Source organism: Neovison vison, chromosome 8 (genome assembly GCF_020171115.1).
Source record: "Neovison vison isolate M4711 chromosome 8, ASM_NN_V1, whole genome shotgun sequence".
Classification (NCBI taxonomy): Eukaryota; Metazoa; Chordata; class Mammalia; order Carnivora; family Mustelidae; genus Neogale; species Neogale vison.
In genome coordinates this window covers 31,757,999-31,764,744 of record NC_058098.1, presented here as the reverse complement: position 1 = coordinate 31,764,744, position 6,746 = coordinate 31,757,999, and positions in this window count along the sequence as shown.

Sequence of the window (6,746 nt, the reverse complement as noted above, 5' to 3'; positions counted from 1 at the left end):
AGTTTACCAGGAAAGTGTTTATTACAGCTAGGTTCTAGTGCATTCTCCCGTTTAATCCTTCCAGCAACTCCAAAATAGGAAATTTAGGATGAGAGAGGTTAAGAAACTTGCTTATTAGAGGAATATCCAAAATAAGAATGAGCTCATCATTGATCAATATTATTATAGAGTAATTATTAATATTGCAATTATATTAATTGCTGACATATTTTGCATTAATGTTGCAATGTTGCAGAACTGTTTTCTTAATTGAGTTCTGTGTCAAATTGGATTTGAATGGGTCTTGCCGCCTCGGCACTGTTTCGCCCCCACTCCCCACCCCAGCCCTGTCTGTGATGACAGACCCACCTTAAAGTTGATCTTGAACTCTTAGTTCAGGTAGTTAGGAAAGGAAAAGATCACCTGAATTTGAAAATCATTGTAGATCTGAGTATTTATCAAAATAAATCTTTAATTTCTTATGTGCATATTGAAATACATTGTGAGAAAAGTTAAACTTTCTGATCTAGCAATGTGAAAATAATTTTTTAAAAAACCATAAATAAAAACATTTAGAAAAACATATTGGAATCAAATACCTACGATTCTCATAGACAGACATTGGATAATCCTGTGACGTGAGAATGGGCAGTATTTCAATCTCTCCTGTGCTTTTCACTCACTAAATTGCCTTTATTCACTCTTTCCACTTCTTCCTAATTTAAGAGTTTCTCACTGTTTCTTGGGAGGTTTCCTCTCTATGCTGCGTCTGCCTGTAATAGTTGGCACTATGTGGTCTTTTATCATGGTAATCATTTTCCAGTATATACTTGTTTCAGATCATGTTAAGTGTATGCAATGATGTATATCAATTACAGTTCAGATAAAACTGGAAGAATTTAATATGTATATATTATATATATAAAATACATAGATATTAAGCCAACTTTACTATGAACTACTGATAGTACTGTGAAATATAAAGTAGGACAGCGAAGGGTCTGGCATTTTGGCCTAAAGGACAATGACAGGCTAATACATAGGACTAAAAAGTAGGAGTGCTTGGCTGGCTTGGTCAGTGGAGCGTGCGACTCTTGATTTTGGAGCTGTGAGTTTGAGCCCCATATTGGGCATAGAGATTATTTAAAAATCTTTAAAAAATAAATAGTATGAGTAACAGTGCTTCTAGCATTGCATTTCCCTAACATTTTTTTTTAAAGATTTTATTTATTTATTTGAGAGAGAGACAGTGAGAGAGCATGAGCGAGGAGAAGGTCAGAGAGCGAAGCAGACTCCCCATGGAGCTGGGAGCCCGATGCGGGACTCGATCCCGGGACTCCGGGATCATGACCTGAGCCGAAGGCAGTCGTCCAACCAACTGAGCCACCCAGGCGTCCCTCCCTAACATTTTAAGACAGGAGAATATCCAAATATTAATCTCTGATTTCATTTTCTAGAACATGACAGGTGTCAATAAGTTAACAGGTTAATCTGGGATGAAGGATGTAGAAAATGCAGAAACCCCGGAAAACAATTTCAGGTATAAGATAGTAGGTACATAAAGTAAATGAAGAGTGTAACATATTTCCTAACATAGTTTGGAGGAGGGCAAAGGAAACCTTAAAATTCTACAGTTAGTGTTTGTTTTATAGTAAGTTCATTTTCTGTTTTATAAATCTATAATTGTTCATTTCTATCCAGTAAGATTAAATAGGTGGGCAGCTTACATGGCTGAGGGGATTGGGAATCTCTGTCACTGAACTTTTCCCCAAAATTGGGAAATAATTAGAGAAGTCTGTAACATAAATCCAAATAAGTGTCCATATGTAGGGGCGCCTGGGTGGCTCAGTCAGTTAAGCGTCTGCCTTCCACTCAAGTCATGATCTCAGGGTCCTGGGATCACACCCTGCCTATTTGGCAGGCTCCATGCTCAGCAGGGTGTCTACTTCTCCCTCTGCTTCATCCCCACTCTTTCTCTTTCTCTCTCTCTCTCAAATAAATAAAACCTTAAAAAAAAATCCACATGTAAACACTAATTCTCATGCTTGAAATTAATTTCAAATTTTTATCTCTCTACTCTTGTTACTAGAATTATTTTTTTTACAGAGCGAAAATATGCTGGTCAGGTATCTTATCCCAACTTCTCTAGTCAATCATGTAAGTGCTAACATTAAGAGAAACAAAGAATATGAAAAGAAAAAGGACTGTAAATAAATAACCTTGGATAATTAGCCAACTTGACAGTGTACTTTAGTTCTGTGAAAACATAAATGCTTTTAACAGCCTCTGCTATCTATAGTGCAATCACAGCGATACTGTGTTTGGCCCTTATCCTTTAATTGATCCTTTGCGGAGGAAGTTGTAAAAATAAAAATCCCTCCCTTAGAGAGTAGTAGTATCTTGCCAGATTTATGCTTTCCTTGGTAAGTTGCAAAGCACTAAAGGTCTGGCTGTGCTAACTATCAACACATCTGAGGCTTTTGAAAAAAACAAAAAACAAAAAAACTCTATTCCAAATCTATTAATATTTTCTATTGATAAATTGAGAAACTAGAAATATGTTTGCCCTCCCCTTATATCAGACACACGATGAGGCATAGGTTTGTTATTTATAATAATTTTTTTAGTCTGGGACACACTAAACTTGAGCCACTTTCTGTTTCTTAGGACCAGAAGAAAATAGTGATAATGCAAAGAAGTAGCTTTGCAAATGGATCTTATACAAATATAAATAATAATGATTGGAAATTAAAGCAAACCAGAAAATTGAAATTGTTTCTCTAGGAATCAAGTTAAGTCTTGTAGGAGTGAGCCATTAAGTATTGACACAAAAGCCAGTAACTAGTAAGGCACAGGTTTCAATCATTGTAATAAATACACCAACAGCCTTAAATAGGAATAAAATGATTTGATTTAGATTCAAAACACAAGAGAGGGAATTCATTGTAGGGCCAACCTCCTCAAGACTTGCAGAGGCTAGCTCCAACAAAACTCTGTAATTTAGCTCACCCTTTAATTTATTAAGAGATTAAATTATTAAGAGATCTAAACTAGGGGCACCTGGGTGGCTCAGTTGGTTAAGTGGCTGCCTCAGCTCCGGGTCCTGGCATCAAGCCCCACATCAGGTTCCCTGGTCAATGGAGAGCCTACTTCTCCCTCTCCCTCTGCCTGCTGCTCTGCCTACTTGTGCTTTCCCTCTCTCTGTCAAATAAATAAAATCTTAAAAAAAAAAAAGTGAACTAAACTATTTCTTTTTTTGTCAACTTCTAGTGCTAATTTTTTGTTACTCCTTCCTGCAAAAGTACTGTTGGTACTAAATCTATCAAGGCTTTACCTAAGAGCTTTTAGGCAGTCCATTCTTGTAGGAACCTCTAAAAGAAATAAAAATGCTCACAAAGACAGGCATTATCTACAAATAAGGAAGTAAAAAAAAGGTTGGTTTCAGTATATTTACCCTCTTCCCTTTGCAATAGTTTAAAAATAACAAAGGGATTTTTAACATTATTTGGTATATGACTTGCTTTACTTTCCATTCTAGTCCTCCTTCCTGTCAAGAATTTAAGAATCTTGTTGTCCTTTTTGTTGCTTAGGGTACCCTGTTTTAATGTTTTTATCTATCCTTTCTATTTCAGGGCAAGTGGCTGAATTTTGGAAGGTGAGAAATCACCCTCATTAACCACCAAAAAAAAATTAAACCACTGCTGTGGACCCCTTCAGTGATTTTCTTCTAAGAGAAGCCTTCAAATATGAGCGCAAGGTAAATTTTTTTCCTCCACAGAATCCTAAGCACTTTAGTTCATTTTAAAGGGGTCCATGTAGGAACACCTGGCTGGCTCAGTTGGTGGAGCAAGTGACTCTTGATTTTGGGGTCTTGAGCTCAAGCCCCACGTTGGGTGTAGAGATTACATAAGAACAAATAAAGGGGTTCATGTAATTACTGAAAATGGAATGCAAATATGAGAATTTTTCAAGTGTTTTGTGTTTTGGGGGACACTTGGGTGGCTCAGCCAGTTAAGCATCTGCCTTTAGCTCAGGTAATGATTTCAGGGTCCTGGGATTGAACTCACATTGGGCTCCCTGCTCAGTGGGCAGTCTGCTTCCCCCTCTCCCTCTACCCCTCCCCACCCGCTCCTGCAGTCTCTGTGTGTGTGCATCTCTCTCTCTCATATAAATAAATAAAATCTTTAAAAAAGTGTTTCTGAATATGGTACATATTCTTTAGCTATTAATTTTCTGCACATACTTCATAGTCCTTAAGAATTGAGCAGAATTATTATTCATATTTTTATAAACCATAGCTCTGTGTAACTCAGCATTAATTTTTTTCCGAGTTAAATCAGGTTATTTAATAACCTTATTTCTGGTGCACAGGCTGATACATAGGATAAGAGGGGACAGACCTGGGCAGCTCAGCATTAAAAACAGTTGTGTTTCTTGGCAAAATTTCAGTTAGACTAGGTCCCTTCGGACATTATGAACAAAGTACAGAGCTAGATCTCTTTTGAAATATTTTTCACTGCTTTCTTATTAAAATGCAGATTTTACCCAGTAAAACTAGATATTACCAAACTAAGGTCAACTTGTGCAGATGTCAGCCAGAGTTTGGGATGGATTTTCTGGTACTAAAGCCAACCCTCTCTTCTGTTCTTATCAATTCCAATCCCGTTTCCCGGGAGGCAAATTAGCCTTCTTTCCCTTTTCCCACAAATACTTAGAAAATTGTTGTATACCAGTCATGTCCTAGATTCTAGGCAACCCTCACATGTCTCTCTTCTTAGAGAACTTACATGATTGCACACTATCTAGACTCCAGCCCCTAAAAGATTAAAAAAAAAAATGTCTTCCAAGGAATGTTTTCCAGATCTCCTATAGAATCTGGTAAAAGCTATAAATCATCTGCAACACAAATTTTGTGTAAAATTTAAAGGATTCCTGTCACCCAGGAGACCCACTCACCAACCCCAAGGTAAGAACCACTAGGCAGTGCTCACTCAACCCTCTGAGCTCAGAGTTCAGGTGGTCTTATGAGCTGTTTGCCGTGTTCCCAGGAGTCAGGTCTTGTGCTTGGTCTCTGAAGCCCCTGATCTCATATATTAGGTGGAGAAAACACAGGGCTATCACCTCAGCTTTTCTTTTAGAGCCATTGACTTAGCAACCCAGAGGGGCACCTGGTGGCTCAGTCATTAAGCATCTGGGGAGGTTCTGGGATCAACCCCCGCATCAGGCTTCCTGCTCGGCTGGGAAGCCTGCTTCTCCCTCTCCTACTCCCCCCTGTCATGTTCCCTCTCTTGCTGTCTCTGTTTCTGTCAAATAAATAAAATCTTAAAAACAACAAAACAAAACTTAGCAACCCAGAAATTCTCCCTTTTTATTCTTGGCCTTGGTGAAGGTATGTGACCTTTCTCTGAGAACTGCCCGAGAGGCATCTGGTCCCTTTCAAGAACCTCTAGTGTTGCTGCTGTTTAGGTAACCTCTGATGGCACAGAACTACAGCCAAAGGGCAGGGGGTGGGGAGGTGGGAAGGCGGCATCTCATGGTGTCCTAGGGGAGGTGTCAATAACAAAATATTTAAAAAGCCTGGGTGCCTCAATGGGTTGAGCCTCTGCCTTCAGCTCGGGTCATGATCTTGGGGTCCTGGGGTCAAGCCCCTCATTGGGCTCTCTGCTCAGCAGGGAGCCTGCTTCCCCCTCTCTCTATGCCTTCCTCTCTTCCTGCTTGTAATCTCTCTCTGTCAAATAAATAAATAAAATCTTTTAAAATAAATGTTAAAAACTTCCACAAATGAGGGGTTGGGAGAAGGGGGGTGGGGTTATGGACATTGGGGAGGGTATGTGCTATGGTGAGTGCTGTGAAGTGTGTAAGCCTGGTGATTCACAGACCTGTACCCCTGAGGATAAAAATATATGTTTATGAAAAATAAATAAAAAATGAAAAAATAAAATAAATAAAAAAATAAAAAATAAAGAAACTTCCACAACTGAAATTTTAGCTGAGAGTTTTTTTCACTGAGCAATTATGCAACGTTCAGAGAGCAGGAGACAACAGAATGGCATGACTTGCCTTTTTTTTTTTTTTTCCTCTAGCAGGTTTTCAGCGTCATGGCTATATTTTGGCCGCTACTGTTAGAATACCATGTACGAGATATTGTATTAGTGTCCTGTTGCTACTTGCAATACATTGCCACACACTTAGTGCCTTCACACAAATTTATGACCTTAGAGCTCAGTAGGTCAGAGTTTGATTCGGGTCTCCCTGGGCTTTAAACGTCAAGGCACTGACAGGGCTGTGTTCCTCTCTAGGGGGTTGTTTCCTTGCCTCTTCCAGATTCCAGAGCCCACCCACATTCCTTGTCTGATGCCTCCGCCCTCTGTCGGAAAAGCCAGTGTGTTGCATCTGTTGTGCCTTTTTCCTGCAGTCTTCCTCTCACTGACGCTGTCATTTTGCCTCCCTCTGCCACTTTCAAGGTTACGTCTGATTATATCAGTCCTGTCTCCCAATTTTAGGGTCAGCTAACTAGCAACCTTAATTTTCCTTTGCCATGTAAGCCAACATAGTCATAGGTTCTGGGGACTAGAACCTGAGGACGATCGAAGCTGTATCTATACATGGTAACTAATTCCACCGTGGAGAAAAGCTGATGATGGAAATCAAATAGGTACACTCTACCTTTCCATCCCCAGGCCGACTCCCTAGAGCAAACTTAATACATCTTGTCTGTTTTTAGTTCTAATGGTTACCTCCATAACTTGAAATAAAACCAGTATGCA